Source organism: Gobio gobio (genome assembly GCF_949357685.1).
Source record: "Gobio gobio genome assembly, chromosome: 12".
Classification (NCBI taxonomy): domain Eukaryota; kingdom Metazoa; phylum Chordata; class Actinopteri; order Cypriniformes; family Gobionidae; genus Gobio; species Gobio gobio.
In genome coordinates, this window is record NC_137105.1 from 54,877,967 (window position 1) to 54,901,365 (window position 23,399).

The window sequence follows — 23,399 nt, forward strand, 5'->3', positions numbered from 1 at the left end:
TTACTGTCGGCTGTGAGGTCTGTCCTGCTCTTTCATGTGAAGCTGGAAATCTCAAAACAGTTTCTGTGATGATCCGGAGAGCACATGTTCATATTTCCAGAGTGTCTTTAACGCCAAACAGGAAACTCATGAATATTCATGTAAGCTCCGCCCAGCGCCACCCTGAGCCATAGAGAGGGCGGAGCCACCGAGTAAACGTGACGCGTTGTTGTGTCGGACTCTGATTGGCTGTTGAGCCATGAAGGCTAATGATTGGCTAAGCGGTACATTTGAAAACATGTCGTTGTTGCAGTGATACAGTTAGCAGAGCGGGGCTAGTTAACGGAAATATTAGCGATTAATATTGTTATTAACGTGTTTTAAATGAGTCTCGTTTAACCGTAAACATTCCCCCACGGACTTTCTGTGTTCAACAAGAAGAAACGATGGACATTAATTCTTATTTTCAGTAAGTAGCGTGTTAGCATCTGACCTAGAGTGTGTGTTCGTCCTGATGATGTTTATGATTCAGTTCGGTTATTAATATGGGACAATATCATGATGTTTTGTTCTATATAACACAACTGTGTGCCTCCCTTCTCTGGGCTTGTGTGTTTTAATACATTTTCATACATCTATGACAGTCTTTGAGTCTCTTGTGCTCATGAATCTGATCATAACTCCAGTAAAACAGTGAAATATTCCTCCAGTGTAGATCAGCTGTTCACACACACACACACACACACACACACACACACACACACACTCCAGTGTAGATCAGCTGTTCACACACTCACACACACACACACACACACACACACACACACACACACACACACACACACACACACACACACACACACACACACACACACACACACACACTCCAGTGTAGATCAGCTGTTCACACACACACACACACACACACACACACACACACTCCAGTGTAGATCAGCTGTTCACACACACACACACACACACACACACATATAGTAAAGTGTGATTTATTCCTGTGATCAAAGCTGAATTTATCATCATTACTCCAGTCTTCAGTGTCACATGACCTTCACTAATCATTCTCATATGAGGATCTGATGATCAACACATTTATGATTATTATAGTTTATTTCAGGATTCTGTGATGAAAAGAAAGTTAAAAAAACAGCATTTATTTTAAACAATCTTTTGTAACATTATAAATGTCACTTTTGATCAATTTACAGTATTTCTCAATTGCTAAAACACTAAAGCCCATTCTCTGAACCCAATGCTCAGTGGCCTAAACCCATCTGTCAAATCAGTCACTTTGTAGGCAAAACCTTAAACAAGTTCAGGTAGTTCAGACACTGTTTGCAAATCTCATCCACTCTTTTTGCAAAACTCTAAACACATTCTTACTCACTAAAACACATTATGCACTGTGTTGCAAAATGGTACATACATGTGGCAAAAGTTAAACACAACTACAACACAACGGCCATCGTCAGCAGAGGAGGAAGAAGAGGAAGAGGAGGGAGAGAAGGAAGAGGAAGAGGAGGGGGAAGAGGAGGGAGAGGAGGAAGAGAAGGTAGAGGAGGAAGAGAAGGGGGAGGAGGAAGAGAAGGGAGAGGAGGAAGAGAAGGAAGAGGAGGAAGAGAAGGTAGAGGAGGAAGAGAAGGAAGAGGAGGAAGAGAAGGTAGAAGAGGAAGAGGAGGGAGAGAAGGAAGAGGAGGAAGAGAAGGAAGAGGAGGAAGAGAAGGTAGAGGAGGAAGAGAAGGAAGAGGAGGAAGAGAAGGTAGAGGAGGAAGAGAAGGAAGAGGAGGAAGAGGAGGAAGAGAAGGAAGAGGAGGAAGAGAAGGTAGAGGAGGAAGAGAAGGAAGAGGAGGAAGAGAAGGTAGAGGAGGGAGAGGAGGAAGAGAAGGAAGAGGAGGAAGAGAAGGGAGAGGAGGAAGAGGAGGGAGAGAAGGAAGAGGAGGGAGAGGAGGAAGAGGAGGGAGAGGAGGAAGAGGAGGGAGAGAAGGAAGAGGAGGGAGAGGAGGAAGAGGAAGAGGAGGGAGAGAAGGAAGAGGAAGGGGAGGAAGAGGAAGAGAAGGAAGAGGAGGGAGAGAAGGTAGAGGAGGAAGAGAAGGAAGAGGAGGAAGAGAAGGTAGAGGAGGAAGAGAAGGAAGAGGAGGAAGACAAGGTAGAGGAGGGAGAGGAGGAAGAGAAGGAAGAGGAGGAAGAGAAGGGAGAGGAGGAAGAGGAGGGAGAGAAGGAAGAGGAGGAAGAGGAGGGAGAGAAGGAAGAGAAGGAAGAGGAAGAGGAGGGAGAGGAGGAAGAGGAAGAGGAGGGAGAGGAGGAAGAGGAGGGAGAGAAGGAAGAGGAAGAGGAGGGAGAGGAGGGAGAGAAGGAAGAGGAAGAGAAGGAAGAGGAGGAAGAAGAGGGAGAGGAGGGAGAGGAGGAGGAGGGAGAGGAGGAAGAGAAGGAAGAGGAGGAAGAGGAGGGAGAGAAGGAAGAGGAGGGAGAGGAGGAAGAGAAGGAAGAGGAGGGAGAGGAGGAAGAGAAGGAAGAGGAGGAAGAGGAGGAAGAGAAGGTAGAGGAGGAAGAGAAGGGAGAGGAGGAAGAGGAGGAAGAGAAGGTAGAGGAGGAAGAGAAGGGAGAGGAGGAAGAGGAGGAAGAGAAGGGAGAGGAGGAAGAGAAGGAAGAGGAGGAAGAGAAGGAAGAAGAGGAAGAGAAGGAAGAGGAGGGAGAGGAGGAAGAGAAGGAAGAGAAGGAAGAGGAGGAAGAGGAGGGAGAGGAGGAAGAGAAGGGAGAGGAGGAAGAGAAGGAAGAGGAGGAAGAGAAGGAAGAGGAGGAAGAGGAAGAGAAGGAAGAAGAGGAAGAGGAGGAAGAGAAGGAAGAAGAGGAAGAGGAGGAAGAGGAGGGAGAGGAGGAAGAGAAGGGAGAGGAGGAAGAGAAGGAAGAGGAGGAAGAGAAGGAAGAGAAGGAAGAGGAGGAAGAGAAGGAAGAAGAGGAAGAGAAGGAAGAGGAGGGAGAGAAGGAAGAGGAGGAAGAGAAGGAAGAGAAGGAAGAGGAGGAAGAGGAGGGAGAGGAGGAAGAGAAGGGAGAGGAGGAAGAGAAGGAAGAGGAGGAAGAGAAGGGAGAGGAGGAAGAGGAGGTAGAGGAGGAAGAGAAGGGAGAGGAGGAAGAGAAGGGAGAGGAGGAAGAGAAGGGAGAGGAGGAAGAGAAGGAAGAGGAGGAAGAGAAGGGAGAGGAGGAAGAGGAGGAAGAGAAGGAAGAAGAGGAAGAGGAGGAAGAGGAGGGAGAGGAGGAAGAGAAGGGAGAGGAGGAAGAGAAGGAAGAGGAGGAAGAGAAGGAAGAGAAGGAAGAGGAGGAAGAGAAGGAAGAAGAGGAAGAGAAGGAAGAGGAGGGAGAGAAGGAAGAGGAGGAAGAGAAGGAAGAGAAGGAAGAGGAGGAAGAGGAGGGAGAGGAGGAAGAGAAGGGAGAGGAGGAAGAGGAGGAAGAGAAGGAAGAGGAGGTAGAGGAGGAAGAGAAGGGAGAGGAGGAAGAGAAGGTAGAGGAGGAAGAGAAGGAAGAGGAGGAAGAGAAGGAAGAAGAGGAAGAGAAGGAAGAGGAGGGAGAGAAGGTAGAGGAGGAAGAGAAGGGAGAGGAGGAAGAGAAGGGAGAGGAGGAAGAGAAGGTAGAGGAGGAAGAGAAGGAAGAGGAGGAAGATAAGGTAGAAGAGGAAGAGAAGGAAGAGGAGGGAGAGAAGGAAGAGGAGGAAGAGGAGGAAGAGAAGGTAGAGGAGGAAGAGAAGGGAGAGGAGGAAGAGAAGGGAGAGGAGGAAGAGAAGGTAGAGGAGGAAGAGAAGGAAGAGGAGGAAGAGAAGGTAGAAGAGGAAGAGAAGGAAGAGGAGGGAGAGAAGGTAGAGGAGGAAGAGAAGGAAGAGGAGGAAGAGAAGGTAGAGGAGGAAGAGAAGGAAGAGGAGGAAGAGAAGGTATAGGAGGGAGAGGAGGAAGAGAAGGAAGAGGAGGAAGAGAAGGGAGAGGAGGAAGAGAAGGTAGAGGAGGAAGAGGAGGGAGAGAAGGAAGAGGAGGGAGAGAAGGAAGAGGAGGAAGAGGAGGAAGAGGAGGGAGAGGAGGAAGAGAAGGAAGAGGAGGGAGAGAAGGAAGAGGAGGAAGAGGAGGGAGAGAAGGAAGAGAAGGAAGAGGAGGGAGAGGAGGAAGAGAAGGAAGAGGAGGAAGAGGAAGAAGAGAAGGAAGAGGAGGAAGAGAAGGTAGAGGAGGAAGAGGAGGAAGAGAAGGGAGAGGAGGAAGAGAAGGTAGAGGAGGAAGAGAAGGAAGAGGAGGAAGAGAAGGTAGAAGAGGAAGAGAAGGAAGAGGAGGGAGAGAAGGTAGAGGAGGAAGAGAAGGAAGAGGAGGAAGAGAAGGTAGAGGAGGGAGAGGAGGAAGAGAAGGAAGAGGAGGAAGAGAAGGGAGAGGAGGAAGAGAAGGAAGAGGAGGGAGAGAAGGAAGAGGAGGAAGAGGAGGGAGAGAAGGAAGAGAAGGAAGAGGAGGGAGAGGAGGTAGAGGAGGAAGAGAAGGAAGAGGAGGAAGAGAAGGAAGAGGAGGAAGAGAAGGTAGAGGAGGAAGAGAAGGAAGAGGAGGAAGAGAAGGTAGAGGAGGGAGAGGAGGAAGAGAAGGAAGAGGAGGAAGAGAAGGGAGAGGAGGAAGAGAAGGAAGAGGAGGGAGAGAAGGAAGAGGAGGAAGAGGAGGGAGAGAAGGAAGAGAAGGAAGAGGAGGGAGAGGAGGTAGAGGAGGAAGAGAAGGAAGAGGAGGAAGAGGAGGTAGAGGAGGAAGAGAAGGAAGAGAAGGTAGAGGAGGAAGAGGAGGGAGAGGAGGAAGAGAAGGAAGAGGAGGAAGAGAAGGAAGAGGAGGAAGAGAAGGGAGAGGAGGAAGAGAAGGAAGAGGAGGGAGAGAAGGAAGAGGAGGAAGAGGAGGAAGAGGAGGGAGAGGAGGAAGAGAAGGAAGAGGAGGGAGAGAAGGAAGAGGAGGGAGAGAAGGTAGAGGAGGGAGAGAAGGAAGAGGAGGAAGAGGAGGGAGAGGAGGAAGAGAAGGAAGAGGAGGGAGAGGAGGAAGAGGAGGGAGAGGAGGAAGAGGATGGAGAGGAGGGAGAGAAGGAAGAGGAGGTAGAGGAGGAAGAGAAGGAAGAGGAGGAAGAGGAGGGAGAGAAGGAAGAGGAGGGAGAGGAGGAAGAGGAGGGAGAGGAGGAAGAGGAGGAAGAGAAGGAAGAGGAGGAAGAGGAGGAAGAGGAGGGAGAGAAGGAAGAGGAGGAAGAGGAGGGAGAGAAGGAAGAGGAGGAAGAGGAGGAAGAGAAGGTAGAGGAGGAAGAGAAGGAAGAGGAGGAAGAGAAGGTAGAGGAGGAAGAGAAGGAAGAGGAGGAAGAGAAGGTAGAGGAGGGAGAGGAGGAAGAGAAGGAAGAGGAGGAAGAGAAGGTAGAGGAGGAAGAGGAGGAAGAGGAGGAAGAGAAGGAAGAGGAGGAAGAGGAGGGAGAGAAGGAAGAGGAGGAAGAGGAGGGAGAGAAGGGAGAGGAGGTAGAGGAGGAAGAGAAGGTAGAGGAGGAAGAGAAGGAAGAGGAGGAAGAGAAGGTAGAGGAGGAAGAGGAGGAAGAGAAGGAAGAGGAGGAAGAGGAGGGAGAGAAGGAAGAGGAGGAAGAGGAGGGAGAGAAGGGAGAGGAGGTAGAGGAGGAAGAGAAGGTAGAGGAGGAAGAGAAGGAAGAGGAGGAAGAGAAGGTAGAGGAGGAAGAGAAGGAAGAGGAGGAAGAGAAGGTAGAGGAGGGAGAGGAGGAAGAGAAGGAAGAGGAGGAAGAGAAGGGAGAGGAGGAAGAGAAGGAAGAGGAGGGAGAGAAGGAAGAGGAGGAAGAGGAGGGAGAGAAGGAAGAGAAGGAAGAGGAGGGAGAGGAGGTAGAGGAGGAAGAGAAGGAAGAGGAGGAAGAGGAGGTAGAGGAGGAAGAGAAGGAAGAGAAGGTAGAGGAGGAAGAGGAGGGAGAGGAGGAAGAGAAGGAAGAGGAGGAAGAGAAGGAAGAGGAGGAAGAGAAGGGAGAGGAGGAAGAGAAGGAAGAGGAGGGAGAGAAGGAAGAGGAGGAAGAGGAGGAAGAGGAGGGAGAGGAGGAAGAGAAGGAAGAGGAGGGAGAGAAGGAAGAGGAGGGAGAGAAGGTAGAGGAGGGAGAGAAGGAAGAGGAGGAAGAGGAGGGAGAGGAGGAAGAGAAGGAAGAGGAGGGAGAGGAGGAAGAGGAGGGAGAGGAGGAAGAGGATGGAGAGGAGGGAGAGAAGGAAGAGGAGGTAGAGGAGGAAGAGAAGGAAGAGGAGGAAGAGGAGGGAGAGAAGGAAGAGGAGGGAGAGGAGGAAGAGGAGGAAGAGAAGGAAGAGGAGGAAGAGGAGGAAGAGGAGGGAGAGAAGGAAGAGGAGGAAGAGGAGGGAGAGAAGGAAGAGGAGGAAGAGAAGGAAGAGGAGGAAGAGAAGGTAGAGGAGGAAGAGAAGGAAGAGGAGGAAGAGAAGGGAGAGGAGGGAGAGGAGGAAGAGAAGGAAGAGGAGGAAGAGAAGGGAGAGGAGGAAGAGAAGGAAGAGGAGGGAGAGAAGGAAGAGGAGGAAGAGGAGGGAGAGAAGGAAGAGAAGGAAGAGGAGGGAGAGGAGGTAGAGGAGGAAGAGAAGGAAGAGGAGGAAGAGGAGGTAGAGGAGGAAGAGAAGGAAGAGAAGGTAGAGGAGGAAGAGGAGGGAGAGGAGGAAGAGAAGGAAGAGGAGGAAGAGAAGGAAGAGAAGGGAGAGGAGGAAGAGAAGGAAGAGGAGGGAGAGAAGTAAGAGGAGGAAGAGGAGGAAGAGGAGGGAGAGGAGGAAGAGAAGGAAGAGGAGGGAGAGAAGGAAGAGGAGGGAGAGAAGGTAGAGGAGGGAGAGAAGGAAGAGGAGGAAGAGGAGGGAGAGAAGGAAGAGGAGGAAGAGGAGGAAGAGGAGGGAGAGGAGGAAGAGGAGGGAGAGGAGGGAGAGAAGGAAGAGGAGGTAGAGGAGGAAGAGAAGGAAGAGGAGGAAGAGGAGGGAGAGAAGGAAGAGGAGGTAGAGGAGGGAGAGGAGGTAGAGGAGGAAGAGGAGGGAGAGGAGGAAGAGGAGGAAGAGGAGGGAGAGGAGGAAGAGGAGGTAGAGGAGGAAGAGGAGGAAGAGAAGGAAGAGGAGGTAGAGGAGGAAGAGGAGGGAGAGAAGGAAGAGGAGGGAGAGGAGGTAGAGGAGGGAGAGGAGGAAGAGGAGGAAGAGGAGGGAGAGAAGGAAGAGGAGGGAGAGAAGGAAGAGAAGGAAGAGGAGGAAGAGGAGGAAGAGGAGGGAGAGAAGGAAGAGAAGGAAGAGGAGGGAGAGGAGGAAGAGAAGGTAGAGGAGGAAGAGAAGGAAGAGGAGGAAGAGAAGGTAGAGGAGGAAGAGAAGGAAGAGGAGGAAGAGAAGGTAGAGGAGGAAGAGGAGGGAGAGGAGGAAGAGAAGGAAGAGGAGGAAGAGAAGGAAGAGGAGGAAGAGAAGGGAGAGGAGGAAGAGAAGGAAGAGGAGGAAGAGAAGGAAGAGAAGGTAGAGGAGGAAGAGAAGGAAGAGGAGGAAGAGAAGGAAGAGGAGGAAGAGAAGGAAGAGGAGGAAGAGAAGGGAGAGGAGGAAGAGAAGGAAGAGGAGGGAGAGAAGGAAGAGGAGGAAGAGAAGGAAGAGGAGGAAGAGGAGGGAGAGGAGGAAGAGGAGGGAGAGAAGGAAGAGGAGGTAGAGGAGGAAGAGGAGGAAGAGAAGGAAGAGGAGGAAGAGGAGGGAGAGGAGGTAGAGGAGGAAGAGGAGGGAGAGGAGGAAGAGGAGGAAGAGGAGGAAGAGAAGGAAGAGGAGGAAGAGGAGGTAGAGGAGGGAGAGGAGGAAGAGGAGGAAGAGAAGGAAGAGGAGGAAGAGGAGGGAGAGAAGGAAGAGGAGGAAGAGGAGGAAGAGAAGGAAGAGGAGGAAGAGGAGGAAGAGGAGGGAGAGAAGGAAGAAGAGGAAGAGAAGGAAGAGGAGGAAGAGAAGGAAGAGGAGGAAGAGAAGGAAGAGGAGGAAGAGGAGGAAGAGGAGGGAGAGAAGGAAGAAGAGGAAGAGAAGGAAGAGGAGGAAGAGAAGGTAGAAGAGGAAGAGAAGGAAGAGGAGGAAGAGGAGGAAGAAGAGGAAGAGGAGGGAGAGGAGGAAGAGGAGGAAGAGGAGGAAGAGGAGGAAGAGGAGGAAGAGAAGGAAGAGGAGGAAGAGGAGGGAGAGGAGGAAGAAGAGGGAGAGGAGGAAGAGGAGGAAGAGGAGGAAGAGGAGAAAGAGGAGGAAGAGGAGGAAGAGGAGGAAGAAGAGGAAGAGGAGGGAGAGGAGGAAGAGGAGGAAGAGGAGGAAGAGGAGGAAGAGGAGGAAGAGAAGGAAGAGGAGGAAGAGGAGGAAGAGGAGGAAGAGAAGGAAGAGGAGGAAGAGGAGGGAGAGGAGGAAGAAGAGGGAGAGGAGGAAGAGGAGGAAGAGGAGGAAGAGAAGGTAGAGGAGGAAGAGGAGGAAGAGGAGGAAGAGGAGGAAGAGGAGGGAGAGGAGGAAGAGGAGGAAGAGGAGGAAGAGGAGGAAGAGAAGGAAGAGGAGGAAGAGGAGGAAGAGGAGGAAGAGTACAAGGACAATGAAGAGCAAGAATAGTAATTTCAGATCAAACTCAGGCAGCTGTGATAGATGTTCTTGTTCATGGAATGATAATGAGGGAAGCAGAACCAAGAGCACAACCCAATTCATCCAGATTCTCTGTGGCCATAATCAGACACTCAGAGGAGAGAGAACAGGTCAATGTATTGTTTTTCTCATTTGTGCCACTGAAAGTTTTCTGTATACATTTGATACAGTACATCAGTTTGTCAATAGAAAGGGGAGTGGGGGAAAAAGAGAAAAAAAATTACAATACATTTTACATATGAATGTGATGTCCATTACTATTGTTTCTGTATGTATATATTTGTAAGAGCATTTTCCCTTTTGTAGAATTGCAAGACTCCTGAATGAGGCTGGAGGGAATCTTTTATTCTCCAACACATGAGGCTCTCATTGACTTTGATTTTGAAATTGCACAATATTTTGTGTAATAAGCTTTTCATTTAGAGTTGTCTTTGTTCTTTGGCCTTACTTTATTTTTATGCTGAAAATACAGAAATGCAATATTGTATTACTTGCAGTACTTACAGTATGCAATATATTTATACAATATATATAACTGAGTTGTGAATTATTTACTTTTATTTATGGCAAAATTACTTTCTATATGCAACAAAAAAAACATTCTCTGTAACTGCATGCCCTGGACGCTGTTCTCAATTTTTTGATGTAGTGTCTAATGAATGCTGATGAGTGTGTATATATTGACTGGCTGTGTTTATGATCTGAAAGTATTGTTTGATTTTGAGCACCGATTAAATGGTTTTGAGGCGAGTGTTTGATTTGCCAGAAGAGTCACGGGTTTAGTGAATGTAGTTTAAAGACTGGGGTTTGTGTTTAAAGTTTTTAGAATATGGGTGAAGGTTTCAAGAAATGTGTTTTAGAAATTGAGAAATACTGTAATGCATCCTTGCTGAATAAATCTATTCAGTTCTTTCCCAAAAAATAAATCAATAAAAAGTTCTTACTGACCCAAAACTTTTGAATGTAGTAGAAAAAAGATTTCAGATAAAAACTGTTCTTATGAGCTTTCAATTCCTCAAAGAATCCTGAATAAACGATGACCAGTGAACACTTTCCTCTACACCGATCAGGCGTAACATTATGACCAGTAAACACTTTCCTCTACACCGATCAGGCGTAACATTATGACCGGTGAACACTTTCCTCTACACCGATCAGGCGTAACATTATGACCAGTAAACACTTTCCTCTACACCGATCAGGCGTAACATTATGACCGGTGAACACTTTCCTCTACACCGATCAGGCGTAACATTATGACCAGTGAACACTTTCCTCTACACCGATCAGGCGTAACATTATGACCGGTGAACACTTTCCTCTACACCGATCAGGCGTAACATTATGACCAGTGAACACTTTCCTCTACACCGATCAGGCGTAACATTATGACCAGTGAACACTTTCCTCTACACCGATCAGGCGTAACATTATGACCGGTGAACACTTTCCTCTACACCGATCAGGCGTAACATTATGACCGGTGAACACTTTCCTCTACACCGATCAGGCGTAACATTATGACCAGTGAACACTTTCCTCTACACCGATCAGGCGTAACATTATGACCGGTGAACACTTTCCTCTACACCGATCAGGCGTAACATTATGACCAGTGAACACTTTCCTCTACACCGATCAGGCATAACATTATGACCAGTGAACACTTTCCTCTACACCGATCAGGCGTAACATTATGACCGGTGAACACTTTCCTCTACACCGATCAGGCGTAACATTATGACCGGTGAACACTTTCCTCTACACCGATCAGGCATAACATTATGACCAGTGAACACTTTCCTCTACACCGATCAGGCATAACATTATGACCAGTAAACACTTTCCTCTACACCGATCAGGCGTAACATTATGACCAGTGAACACTTTCCTCTACACCGATCAGGCATAACATTATGACCAGTGAACACTTTCCTCTACACCGATCAGGCGTAACATTATGACCGGTGAACACTTTCCTCTACACCGATCAGGCGTAACATTATGACCGGTGAACACTTTCCTCTACACCGATCAGGCGTAACATTATGACCGGTGAACACTTTCCTCTACACCGATCAGGCGTAACATTATGACCGGTGAACACTTTCCTCTACACCGATCAGGCGTAACATTATGACCAGTGAACACTTTCCTCTACACCGATCAGGCGTAACATTATGACCGGTGAACACTTTCCTCTACACCGATCAGGCGTAACATTATGACCGGTGAACACTTTCCTCTACACCGATCAGGCGTAACATTATGACCAGTGAACACTTTCCTCTACACCGATCAGGCGTAACATTATGACCGCTGAACACTTTCCTCTACACCGATCAGGCGTAACATTATGACCGGTGAACACTTTCCTCTACACCGATCAGGCGTAACATTATGACCGGTGAACACTTTCCTCTACACCGATCAGGCGTAACATTATGACCGGTGAACACTTTCCTCTACACCGATCAGGCGTAACATTATGACCGGTGAACACTTTCCTCTACACCGATCAGGCGTAACATTATGACCGGTGAACACTTTCCTCTACACCGATCAGGCGTAACATTATGACCGGTGAACACTTTCCTCTACACCGATCAGGCGTAACATTATGACCGGTGAACACTTTCCTCTACACCGATCAGGCGTAACATTATGACCGGTGAACACTTTCCTCTACACCGATCAGGCGTAACATTATGACCAGTGAACACTTTCCTCTACACCGATCCGGCGTAACATTATGACCGGTGAACACTTTCCTCTACACCGATCAGGCGTAACATTATGACCAGTGAACACTTTCCTCTACACCGATCAGGCGTAACATTATGACCAGTGAACACTTTCCTCTACACCGATCAGGCGTAACATTATGACCGGTGAACACTTTCCTCTACACCGATCAGGCGTAACATTATGACCGGTGAACACTTTCCTCTACACCGATCAGGCGTAACATTATGACCGGTGAACACTTTCCTCTACACCGATCAGGCGTAACATTATGACCGGTGAACACTTTCCTCTACACCGATGAGGCGTAACATTATGACCAGTGAACGCTTTCCTCTACACCGATCAGGCGTAACATTATGACCGGTGAACACTTTTCTCTACACCGATCAGGCGTAACATTATGACCAGTGAACACTTTCCTCTACACCGATCAGGCGTAACATTATGACCGGTGAACAATTTCCTCTACACCGATGAGGCGTAACATTATGACCAGTGAACACTTTCCTCTACACCGATCAGGCGTAACATTATGACCGGTGAACACTTTCCTCTACACCGATCAGGCGTAACATTATGACCGGTGAACACTTTCCTCTACACCGATCAGGCGTAACATTATGACCAGTGAACACTTTCCTCTACACCGATTTGTGCGACTGAAAGTTTACTGTATACATTTGATATAATACATCAGTTTGTCAATAGAAAGGGGAGTGGGGAAAAAAGAAAAAAAAATGTTCAATACATTTTACATATGAATGTGATGTCCATTACTATTGTTTCTGTATGTATATATTTGTAAGAGCATTTTCCCTTTTTTAGAATTGCAAGACTCCTGAATGAGGCTGGAGGGAATCTTTTATTCTCCAACACATGAGGCTCTCATTGACTTTGATTTTGAAATTGCACAATATTTTGTGTAATAAGCTTTTCATTTAGAGTTGTCTTTGTTCTTTGACCTTACTTTATTTTTATGCTGAAAATACAGAAATGCAATATTGTATTACTTGCAGTACTTACAGTATGCAATATATTTATACAATATATATAACTGAGTTGTGAATTATTTACTTTTATTTATGGCAAAATTACTTTCTATATGCAACAAAAAAAACATTCTCTGTAACTGCATGCCCTGGACGCTGTGTTCTCAATTTTTTGATGTAGTGTCTAATGAATGCTGATGAGTGTGTATATATTGACTGGCTGTGTTTATGATCTGAAAGTATTGTTTGATTTTGAGCACCGATTAAATGGTTTTGAGGCGAGTGTTTGATTTGCCAGAAGAGTCACGGGTTTAGTGAATGTAGTTTAAAGACTGGGGTTTGTGTTTAAAGTTTTTAGAATATGGGTGAAGGTTTCAAGAAATGTGTTTTAGAAATTGAGAAATACTGTAATGCATCCTTGCTGAATAAATCTATTCAGTTCTTTCCCAAAAAATAAATCAATAAAAAGTTCTTACTGACCCAAAACTTTTGAATGTAGTAGAAAAAAGATTTCAGATAAAAACTGTTCTTATGAGCTTTCAATTCATCAAAGAATCCTGAATAAACGATGACCAGTGAACACTTTCCTCTACACCGATCAGGCGTAACATTATGACCGGTGAACACTTTCCTCTACACCGATCAGGCGTAACATTATGACCGGTGAACACTTTCCTCTACACCGATCAGGCGTAACATTATGACCGGTGAACACTTTCCTCTACACCGATCAGGCATAACATTATGACCGGTGAACACTTTCCTCTACACCGATCAGGCGTAACATTATGACCAGTGAACACTTTCCTCTACACCGATCAGGCGTAACATTATGACCGGTGAACACTTTCCTCTACACCGATCAGGCGTAACATTATGACCGGTGAACACTTTCCTCTACACCGATCAGGCGTAACATTATGACCGGTGAACACTTTCCTCTACACCGATCAGGCGTAACATTATGACCGGTGAACACTTTCCTCTACACCGATCAGGCGTAACATTATGACCAGTGAACACTTTCCTCTACACCGATCAGGCGTAACATTATGACCGGTGAACACTTTCCTCTACACCGATCAGGCGTAACATTATGACCGGTGAACACTTTCCTCTACACCGATCAGGCGTAACATTATGACCAGTGAACACTTTCCTCTACACCGATCAGGCGTAACATTATGACCGCTGAACACTTTCCTCTACACCGATCAGGCGTAACATTATGACCGGTGAACACTTTCCTCTACACCGATCAGGCGTAACATTATGACCGGTGAACACTTTCCTCTACACCGATCAGGCGTAACATTATGACCGGTGAACACTTTCCTCTACACCGATCAGGCGTAACATTATGACCGGTGAACACTTTCCTCTACACCGATCAGGCGTAACATTATGACCGGTGAACACTTTCCTCTACACCGATCAGGCGTAACATTATGACCGGTGAACACTTTCCTCTACACCGATCAGGCGTAACATTATGACCGGTGAACACTTTCCTCTACACCGATCAGGCGTAACATTATGACCGGTGAACACTTTCCTCTACACCGATCAGGCGTAACATTATGACCAGTGAACACTTTCCTCTACACCGATCCGGCGTAACATTATGACCGGTGAACACTTTCCTCTACACCGATCAGGCGTAACATTATGACCAGTGAACACTTTCCTCTACACCGATCAGGCGTAACATTATGACCAGTGAACACTTTCCTCTACACCGATCAGGCGTAACATTATGACCGGTGAACACTTTCCTCTACACCGATCAGGCGTAACATTATGACCGGTGAACACTTTCCTCTACACCGATCAGGCGTAACATTATGACCGGTGAACACTTTCCTCTACACCGATCAGGCGTAACATTATGACCGGTGAACACTTTCCTCTACACCGATCAGGCGTAACATTATGACCAGTGAACACTTTCCTCTACACCGATCAGGCGTAACATTATGACCGGTGAACACTTTTCTCTACACCGATCAGGCGTAACATTATGAACACACCGATCAGGCGTAACATTATGACCAGTGAACACTTTCCTCTACACCGATTTGTGCGACTGAAAGTTTACTGTATACATTTGATATAATACATCAGTTTGTCAATAGAAAGGGGAGTGGGGAAAAAAGAAAAAAAAATGTTCAATACATTTTACATATGAATGTGATGTCCATTACTATTGTTTCTGTATGTATATATTTGTAAGAGCATTTTCCCTTTTGTAGAATTGCAAGACTCCTGAATGAGGCTGGAGGGAATCTTTTATTCTCCAACACATGAGGCTCTCATTGACTTTGATTTTGCAATTGCACAATATTTTGTGTAATACACTTTTCATTTGAAGTTGTGTAGCCAGGTTTAATAATGAGAAACCCTATTTAGCTGTCTAACCCAGTCACGAAAGGGTTAACTTTAATTTTGTATCTTTGATGGACTTGTAAGTGAGCCAATGGGTGAATTCTATGAGGTACTGAGCTGACCAATCAGCTGCCAGCTAGGCTCCGTAACAGTTACGCCTCTAGCTTTGCGTCACTGCACGTTCTTTTGGCGCTTGCACTTGAGCATAGGAGGCTGCGTTATCTGCTTGGTAAGATGGACAAAACAATGTGAAGTGAATTAAACAAGTTCTGTAATCATTATGGATGATACTGACTATACTTTATTGTAAGGTAGAGTGTAAACGAAAGCTGTGCCTGAATCCACTGTTGTCACGGAGCTAAAGGCAGTGAATTCCATTAACATGGTGAGTTGTTTATCTAGGCATCTGAGTTCGCTAATATTCATGCTAACAGGCCAGGCTTTTGCTGCCCATTTTTGTATTTAACCTAGTCTGCTGAGTTTGAGTTCGCTAGCATCTATGTTAATCTGTGTTAATGGGTGAATCAATACAAAGATGCTCCTTGTGTAAAGGTAAAGGTGTAAAGCCTGCTGTGTGCATATGTTAATAAGGTAATTAGCCACAATAGGCTAGCGACATACTGGTTAATGTCTTTGAAACCAAGTTATTTCGTTTGTGGGTTATAAAAAGAAATGTTAACTTTTCATACTGTTGCTGAATAGTTAGGTTGTTAAATAATGATGTTAAAAATTGTGGATTTAATTGTGGTCACTGAAGCTTAAAGAGGTGTAATTTTTTGTGCATTCTTTCCACTGTTACCGGTGCAGAGGGGGATAAATAAGCACGCTAACGTCTTAATGCCTCTAATTTTAAAGTGATACAATTTGATTGTTTACATGCAATCCATGCAGTTTTATTTTTCATACTGTTAATGTTAATGTAAGGTTTTAGAAAACTTGAATTTGAAATGTATCTTTATGAAGGATGCAATTTATGTAAATTTACTTTTGATACTAGAGAGAGATTCATATAGTTTTGATACCTGAGAAGAAACATAAGAGCTGTTGTACAACGAGAGAAAGATTTTTATATTGCATTATAGGTGTACTGAAATATTATCTCATTTTATTTTGTAAAAGCCTGTAGCAGTCCATTTATTCACTGAATGGTAATTGAAATAAATGATTTGGCCTTATTTATAGGTCAGGTTTTGGTAAAGAGTTGGAAACATCGTGCAGAGATCCTTTCCACGGAGTGATACAGATCCACACGTTTCAGACGTTCTCCCAGAGTTTCATAGATTCCCAGTCCGGGTGGCTGGGTGGCGAGCCAACCGTGTTTGTGACTCTGACTTTAGACGGATTGCCCGGATCATCCTCTTCATCTTTGTCGTGGTAGGACAAACACTAACTCAAACTGAATAAAGGGCCCCAACGGTGAAACTGAACTCTTGTCAATCAAGGCAAGTCTAAACAAGGACGAACTGAGCTCAAAGAATCTGAAAAGATAGGGTTTTGTTTTGTTTACGTGCGCACTTTATTATTTTAGTTTGTTATTTTTCATAAATGTGTTTTTTTTGTATGTATGTTCCACCCTGTGAATTTAATACAGGTTGTCTAAACTGTCATTCTGGTGTGGTATTTTTTTATTGATATTCAATTCTCAGGCTCTTAACGATTTAGCGTTTTCTGATTCTGGTCCAAATCGTTTTCTACAACTACTTTAGACTATTAAGCCATGTACATTATTACTACCTCGTAATAAGGGTTACAGTTGTCTTTGACCTTACTTTATTTTTATGCTGAAAATACAGAAATGCAATATTGTATTACTTGCAGTACTTACAGTATGCAATATATTTATACAATATATATAACTGAGTTGTGAATTATTTACTTTTATTTATGGCAAAATTACTTTCTATATGCAATAAAAAAACATTCTCTGTAACTGCATGCCCTGGACGCTGTTCTCAATTTTTTGATGTAGTGTCTAATGAATGCTGATGAGTGTGTATATATTGACTGGCTGTGTTTATGATCTGAAAGTATTGTTTGATTTTGAGCACCGATTAAATGGTTTTGAGGCGAGTGTTTGATTTGCCAGAAGAGTCACGGGTTTAGTGAATGTAGTTTAAAGACTGGGGTTTGTGTTTAAAGTTTTTAGAATATGGGTGAAGGTTTCAAGAAATGTGTTTTAGAAATTGAGAAATACTGTAATGCATCCTTGCTGAATAAATCTATTCAGTTCTTTCCCAAAAAATAAATCAATAAAAAGTTCTTACTGACCCAAAACTTTTGAATGTAGTAGAAAAAAGATTTCAGATAAAAACTGTTCTTATGAGCTTTCAATTCATCAAAGAATCCTGAATAAACGATGACCGGTGAACACTTTCCTCTACACCGATCAGGCGTAACATTATGACCGGTGAACACTTTCCTCTACACCGATCAGGCGTAACATTATGACCAGTGAACACTTTCCTCTACACCGATCAGGCGTAACATTATGACCGGTGAACACTTTCCTCTACACCGATCAGGCGTAACATTATGACCGGTGAACACTTTCCTCTACACCGATCAGGCGTAACATTATGACCAGTGAACACTTTCCTCTACACCGATCAGGCGTAACATTATGACCGGTGAACACTTTCCTCTACACCGATCAGGCGTAACATTATGACCAGTGAACACTTTCCTCTACACCAATCAGGCGTAACATTATGACCGGTGAACACTTTCCTCTACACCGATCAGGCGTAACATTAGGACCAGTGAACACTTTCCTCTACACCGATCAGGGGTAACATTATGACCAGTGAACACTTTCCTCTACACCGATCAGGCGTAACATTATGACCAGTGAACACTTTCCTCTACACCGATCAGGCGTAACATTATGACCGGTGAACACTTTCCTCTACACCAATCAGGCGTAACATTATGACCGGTGAACACTTTCCTCTACACCGATCAGGCGTAACATTATGGCCGGTGAACACTTTCCTCTACACCGATCAGGCGTAACATTATGGCCGGTGAACACTTTCCTCTACACCGATCAGGCGTAACATTATGACCGGTGAACACTTTCCTCTACACCGATCAGGCGTAACATTATGGCCGGTGAACACTTTCCTCTACACCGATCAGGCGTAACATTATGGCCGGTGAACACTTTCCTCTACACCGATCAGGCGTAACATTATGACCGGTGAACACTTTCCTCTACACCGATCAGGCGTAACATTATGACCGGTGAACACTTTCCTCTAGTGTTCCTCACTTTTTCACTGCAGGGCGTTTGAGCTGAGCGTGCGCAGCTATGCTGGAGATGACCCGTTAGACCCCTGGGATAAGTAAGAACATCTTTAATGTACGGTGGCCGAGACAGCTCAACGCGTGCAAATGAAGAAAACGCATGCAAATAGAAAAAACATCTTCTTCAGTTTGACAACACATGTGCTGCAAAAAGTCCACAACACATGCAAATACGCGCTGCAAAACATTCCAGGCCCGGCGAACTGGCCCTTTCTGCGATGATCTGAATGATGATGATGATGATGATTAGGCTACTTTTAGAGTTAAATTAATATTTTAATTTGCACTACAATAATTTATAGTGCATCACATAACTGACACGCTGTAATAAGATTAGCTAACTCCTCATTAAAAAAAAAAAAACTTGTATAACATCTACCTATCTGTTCTCATTTCTTTTAACTACAGGCCACAAGGGAAATATTAATACATAAATGTAGGTTAAATAGTGTTATCAGAACATGTTGAAGAAGAGCTCTCATCGCTGACTTTTAGTTTCACTTTCTGCAGTGAATAAGTAATTGGGATTTGAGTCATCAAATCAAGTAAATTATAAAAAATATATATTATTTATTATTAATAATATTTTTTAACACAAAATAATACCCCAAATCGTTTGTCCTGGCACCGGGACTGGCATACCAAACCGAAAGTGACGTACATTAGTCTTCGGTGGGGTGCAGCTGAAAGTGTTTGATTGTTTATTTGAACATTCTGATCGTATGTGCATTATGAGCAGGCCTATTTGCAGCTGCGTTTCTCTATTTGCATGTTGTGGACTTTTGCAGCACATGTGTTGTCAAACTGAAGATGTTTTTTCTATTTGCATGTGTTTTCTTCATTTGCAGTGCGTTGAGCTGTCTCAGCCACCGTATTAATGTCTTTATTATAGCTGTGATGAAATGATCCCCTCTCTGTCTGTCACTCATGGCTGGTGTGTGGCAGGTTTGTTCAGTTTCTGGAGAGCAAGCTGTCAGTGGAGGAGAGGAAGGGTTTGTCTGTGGTGCTGGAGCGCATCGTTCAGACCTTCCTTCAAGATGAGCGGTACCACAACGACCCGCGAACTGGTGTAGGTTGTGCGTGTCCTTTGCCCCCGCTCGGGCCCCAAGGGACAAGTCTCTAGAATGCAGCAGGGGAAAATTGGCTGGCTTTGATCAAATCTCTCACACAGGCCTCTTGCTATCATAGGCAGACAGAGCCTCTTGAAAGGTCATATTGGTGTATATTGGTGCACATGATGTATTTCATTTATTAACAGTACATCTATTTTATAGAACAGCAACAATGTACAATAAGTGCAGAAGTGCACACACAGCTGACAAACAGCCATAAGCTTGAACAATGATTATTTGCCAGAGAGAACAGTTTGTGACTAAATCATGTGTAGTAAAGAAAGCTCACATCTCTAACATATCAGTCATAGCAGCAACATCTCACATTTGTGCAAATTACATTTAACAAAACCCCTCAAACTACAGATTTATTGCTGAAAAGAAATTGTGAAATGCATATATTACTAAAAATAGTGATGGTAAAAGAAAAACACCAGGTATAAAACCTTATATAACAAAATATGGCCACATTTCAGAACCAAAGGGTGCAATGAGCTATTCTGTGAACATGAACACACTGCAGTGCTTTCTAACAAGAGTTTCTGTCAACTGTAAACTCTTCTGTAAATCAACTTAAGGCACATATTACAACTGGGCAACTTATTTTCTGTAAGCATGGACACATTTCAGTGCTTAGAGCTGGTTTATCTTGAATGCAAAAGCATTCCCAGTAGATTAAGGTGAGAGTCACATATGCATGTTTCTCTTCCAGACCCAGCTCTGGAGCAGCTGAAGGTGTGGACGTACTGGTGCTACTGCTGTTGAGCGTCTGTCCAAGCGGATCAGCAAGCACAGATTTCCTCCTCTTTGGAAAGTGAAAGATCTTTTCCAGGCTCACTGTAGTCTATCATCCCCTCAGCAGCAAACAGTACCTGGTGCTTCTTCCTGCTCAGGAGGAGGAGAGATCTGAAATCTGCTGGCCATTAAGTCTGCCGCCTCCTGGAAGAAAACAGTGGACACCTGTTGACCTGCTGCATTATTATTGAAGAAAAGGCTCAGTAGTCAAATACAATCATACAGTTTTACATCTAAATAGCTTATAAATACTGACTGAAGATATTTACTAGATGGTGTATATTTTAGCAGTAATTGAATGGGTTTAAAGTCTAAAACTTGAGCTGAACATTTAGAGGATTAATAAAGGACTTTCCCTTAAGATCCGCCTTTGACACACTTTGGTAGATGTCTGATGCGTGTCCTCTGGTGATGGGAAGGGCAGAGATTTAAACCGAGGGTCTAAGGCTGATGAGATGTAGAGGTTGCTCTTCTCCTCTGAAGAATTATATCTCTCTGAGAGCTCTTGGTAGATCTTCATCTCTTTGAGTCTTTAGCAGTGCTGCTCATGTCACTCAACAGTTGTGTGTGAAGCGGAGCAATGATAGAAACTGTTGGCTCTTCTCCTCACACAGGACATTTGTTTCCACCAGCACAGGCTTGAGGGCTTGACCTCTTCAGCATTTGAGATTTCCATCTCAGTCGAGGTGCAGATGTCAGAGACTCTCTTTCTCAGCTTTAGAAACAGCAGAGCAACATTAACTAAAAGATGAATTGAATCATTTCAGCTGAAAATAAGATGAATGTTTCCTAAACCTTGAATAACAGGACAGAACACATCAGCAACACATCAGAAGATGAGCTGAAATCATGAGTGTAATCTTGTTTAAGGCCCTTCAGTAGTGTCAGTAATGACAGTGAACAGCTGACCTCAGGAGGTCAGAGGTCAGCACAGATGGCAGATGCTGCTGGAGGAAACGGGAGAGCATCTCATATGCGCTGGTCCACCGGACTGCAACATCTGTCCTCAACTTGAGCTGTGGAAGGTCCAGCATGGTCTGGTTCCTCTTCAGTGCTGCCGCTGCTGTGCTGCTCCTGTGGAAGAACACAGAAATCCTCTGAATCTGCGCTAGCAGTCGAGCTACAGCGCTAGCTTTAAGGCTCTGTGGCGTGAGGTTCAGTGTGTGTGCCAAACACCGTCTGTGCTGGAATCCTGTCAGCTCCACAGCTAAAGTCATGTTGGTTCACTGTCAGGAGCAACTACAGGCTCTCATGCATTGCTCTGGTCTGGAGAACGGCAGCATTCGTTTCCCACTTGTGCTCAATCAACTGTAATGGTCACTAGGACTCACTGGAACTGACGTTTGGGGAAATAGTTCGGGATTTCACATCTTCCAGTGTTTGCAGCAAAAACCTTCATTTCCACCACACTTTAAGCAGAAGGTCCTTACAAATAAATGATGATGAAGCATGATGCTAACTCAAGTAACATGTTGCTAACATTATACTAACATGATTAACATGTTTGCTAACATGTTTTTAGCAAGATGCTAACATGATTAACATGTTGCTAGCATTATGATAACACGATTACCATTTTTGTTAACATTTGTTTAACAAGATGCTAGCATGACTAGCATTTTGCTACCATAATGCTAACATGATAACCATGTTTGTTAGCATTTTTTTGCCAAGATGCTAATATGATTATCAAGTTGTTAACATAATGCTAACATAATTAGCATATTGCTAGCATAATGCTAACACGATTACCATGTTGCTAACATTTTTAACAAGATGGCAACATGATTAGAATATTGTTGATCAACATGATGATGATGAGGCATAATGCTAACTCAATTACTCAATTAACATGTTTTAACAAGATGAGAACACAATTAGCTTTTTGCTAGCATTATGCTAATACAATCAACATGCTGCTAGTATATTATGCTAACACAATTACCTTTTTGCTAGGATGTTTTTAGCAAAATAATAACACAATTAGCAGGTTTGCTAGCATGATGGTAACATGATTAACATGTTGCTAACATTATGATAACACAATTACCATTTTTGCTCAAATTTGTTTAACATGATGCTAGCATGATTAACATGTTGCTACCATAATGCAAACATGATTACCGTGTTGCTAGTATGTTTTCAACAAGATGCTAACACAATTAACATTTTGGTAACATAATGCTAACACATTTACTATTAGCATGTTTGTAAGCATTATGTTAACACAATAATTTTTTTTAGCACAATGCAAACATGATTAGCATGTTATTAGCATAATGCTAACTCAATTTCATATTTTGTTAGCATTATTCTAACACCATTACCATGTTGCTATCATGTTTTTACCAAGATGCTAATATGATTATCAAGTTGCTAGCATTATGCTAACAGAATTTACATGCTGCTAGCATAATGTTAATACAATAACCATGTTTGCTATTATGTTTTTTCCAAGATGCTAATATGATTATTAAGTTTGCTAACATAATGCCAACATAATTAGCATATTGATAGCATAATGCTGATACGATTAACATGCTGCTAGCATTATGTTAACACAATTACCTTGTTGCTAGCATGTTTTTAGCAAAACAATAACACAATTAGCAGGTTTTTGCTAGCATGATGCTAACACGATTAACATGTTGTTAACATTATGATAACACAATTACCATTTTTGTTAAGATTTGTTTAACAAAATGCTAACATGATTAGCATGTTGGTAGCATGATGCTTACTCAATTAGCATGTTGCTACCATAATGCGAACATGATTACCGTGTTTTGCTAGTATATGTTTTCAACAAGATGCTAACACAATTAACATTTTGTCAACATAATGCTAACACATTTACGATGTTGCTAACATGTTTTTAGCAAGATGTGAACACAATTAGCATTTTTCTAGCATTAATGCTAACACAATTACCATGTTGCTAACATGTTTTTAACAAGACGTGAATATAATTAGCGTGTTGCTAGCATTAATGCTAACATGATTAGCATGTTGGTGGCATGATGCTTACTCAATTAGCATATTGCTAGCATTAATGCTAAAATTATTAGCATGTTGGTGGCATGATGCTTACTCAATTAGCATGTTGCTAGCATTAATGTTAACACGATTACCATGTTGCTAGCATGTTTTTAACAAGTTGTGAACACAATTAGCATGTTGCTAGCTTTGATGCTAACATGATTAGCATGCTGCTAGCATGATGTTAACATGATTAGTATTTAGCTAGCATGATGCTAACACTTTTACTTGTGTTTATCATGTTTTAACCCTAAGCTAATCGCCATTAGCATGTAGCTATTCACTGCTAGCATGTCTAGCATGTTGAAAGTCCAGTTTGCTAGCATGAGTCAAAGATCCGACCCCCATCTTTACACAACGTTCTGATGCAGAGATACAGCTCTTGTTAAACGGTTGCTAGGGTGC

General features: G+C 44.0%; 2 protein-coding genes and 1 long non-coding RNA gene across 3 annotated transcripts in view; all 3 read left to right on the plus strand.

Moving 5' to 3' along the window:
- Positions 1 to 621, plus strand: part of LOC307135129 (NLR family CARD domain-containing protein 3-like) — a 52,308-nt gene extending 51,687 nt beyond the window's left edge. The window contains exon 8 of the mRNA XM_079831325.1: positions 1 to 621. This exon is cut by the window's left edge and continues 1,410 nt beyond it. The gene's annotated coding sequence lies outside the window, so the exon portion shown is untranslated.
- Positions 1 to 23,399, plus strand: part of LOC307134791 (NACHT, LRR and PYD domains-containing protein 3-like) — a gene marked incomplete at its 3' end in the record, with an annotated part of 177,276 nt that overhangs the window by 105,663 nt on the left and 48,214 nt on the right. The gene's annotated exons all lie outside the window — the stretch shown is intronic.
- Positions 14,926 to 17,012, plus strand: LOC307135164. The gene is made up of 3 exons (XR_013817637.1): positions 14,926 to 14,971; positions 15,058 to 15,127; positions 15,925 to 17,012. It is a non-coding gene; the product is annotated as an uncharacterized lncRNA (long non-coding RNA).